We start from the raw sequence: 2,199 nt of genomic DNA, 5'->3' as shown, positions 1-2,199 counted from the left end.
CCGAGCCAATCTTCTGAGAGGAACCCCATCGAAAACCTCTGGGCCATACTTGACCGGCAAGTCAAGAAACAACCACAAAAACCAACTTCGAAAAGTGATCTACTCCAAGTTTTGAAGCAAGAGTGGGCGAAAATCCCACAATCTAAAATTGACGAGAAGATTTTCACGATGCTCTAAAGGATCAATGAACTCCACGAAGTGAAAGGAAGATCTACTAGATATTAGTTAAATTATAAATATATCAATTCATGTGAATATGACTGAAAAATTTAATTTTTACTGAAAAGGTGTTGTCTATTTACTTGTGACCACGTTGTGTACAGCTCACATTTCACTATCAACTTACATTACCCATGAGCTACATGCATGCATGCCTCGTGAAACACTTTTACTATATTATTATTATTACTTATTTTACCTAATCCAAATTTCACTCACCTAGAAAGATTCCTATTTTTACATTTTAGTTACTTTTATAATAATAAATAAAGAATACACATGAAAAACAATAAATAAAGTACTTACCTGGGTCTCCTTTTTTTTGCTGTCGACTGTCAATGACACTTAACCCTAAATTTTTGTATAATAATGGTAGTAATCCACCAAAGAATATTGAATAATAACATGCAAAAAACAGACAATGTCCCATAACTATCACAATTTATCTGGCTTTCTAACTATGCGACAAAAGCAGTTACAAATTCATCCAAGGTAGTCGATATGTTTCCCGCGAGAACACAGCTTGTACTAGAAGAGAAATTGACAATTCTCTGTTCAGAAAACAACACATCATTTGATAGATTAAAACCTTGGCTTTCTATTAGTTATAAATAATATAGTATTAAACATAAGAGAGAGAACTATTAACAAATCCTGAAATAGAGGATGTGACAGGTGGGTGTGACAACAGGGGGGTCTGATTTTCTATTTCATGGCTCTGTAACTGAACAAGATTGAAGGCTATAAAAATTATGGTTTGTCTGAGTGATAATGATTTTATAGTGAGTAGCTTATGTTAAATTTCATACTTATTGGAGAGGTGGTGAATGAAAGAGAAAAGAGGGGATGCCTAAAGAAAAAATGTCACATTTCTCACACTGGAAGAAATTCAGGATTCTTTTTAATATTGCTTTATAAAACTAAAGACTTATATACTACTAAAATATGGATTATATGCTATGATTTTATGCTATACTAATTGCTACTAATTTTGAATGTAAGTCACTAAAAACCTAATGAACATGCACAGTAAAAGATACCCATGCAGAAATTGTTAATGATATACAGTTTAAAGACAATGGTAAGTATTGCTATTAGAAAAAACATTATATATGGCAAGGTTATTGGTATAAGCAACATACAGCAGCATGCATTATCAATATCAAGGTGAGTGGTAATATTGGAAACACATACTATAAATGTATTAATTAGAGTTTACTATAGTCTATAGTTTAGAAGCCATAAACATATTTAAACAAATACAGACATTTTCAAATTATAATAAATAATTAAAAACAATGTTTTATATTTACAGAATAAAAATTTTATTGAAGCCATACAGCTTCGACTTTAAAATAGAAATATCACTCTACACATACGTTTCAACATGATCTACATCATCCTCAGGAGTAACTTACAAGACTATTTAATACTTCATTGTTATTTACATATTTCCTTAGTGTATTTGAAAAAAAAATAAAAATAATAATATATCTTGCCATATATCAATGTATTGACTTGCTGGTCCTTCATCTCTATTTAATACTTGTTTTTGTTGTTTTATATTTCATTATTTCTTTAATATTTAATGATATAAAATTTTGAGGCTGAGCTAAAACTAAAGTTTTTTCCCACAATATTGTATGTTGGGTAGTTTTTACATGTTCGGCTATAGCTGAAATTTCTATTTTATTATTTCTTATGTAACTTTTGTGTTCTTGCAAAATAAACATTACCACATTCACATTCTATCTTGTATATACTTGTTTTATCTGTTAATTTTATTTTGTCTTTGGCATTCCCTATCATATCTTTTATCTTATTTATTGGTTTGAAGATAATTTAAATTAAATTTGAAGATAATTTATAAATTAAAAAGTCTGATACTTTTTAAATACTTTATATAATTGACTTGTTAAACCTGGATCATAAGGTAAACTTACAATTTTTTTCTTCTCATAAACAGATTTTAAACGAGCA

The 2,199-nt window shown here is 29.0% G+C and overlaps 1 protein-coding gene across 1 annotated transcript in view; it reads right to left on the bottom strand.

Moving 5' to 3' along the window:
* The window catches only part of LOC106459945 (tyrosine-protein phosphatase non-receptor type 4-like), a 265,493-nt gene that overhangs the window by 46,695 nt on the left and 216,599 nt on the right, over positions 1-2,199 (bottom strand). The gene's annotated exons all lie outside the window — the stretch shown is intronic.

The sequence above is a fragment of the Limulus polyphemus genome, unplaced genomic scaffold (assembly GCF_000517525.1).
Source record: "Limulus polyphemus unplaced genomic scaffold, Limulus_polyphemus-2.1.2 Scaffold685, whole genome shotgun sequence".
Classification (NCBI taxonomy): Eukaryota; Metazoa; Arthropoda; class Merostomata; order Xiphosura; family Limulidae; genus Limulus; species Limulus polyphemus.
The sequence above is the reverse complement of the archived record's forward strand: the minus strand, read 5'-3'. Positions and strand labels throughout refer to the sequence as shown.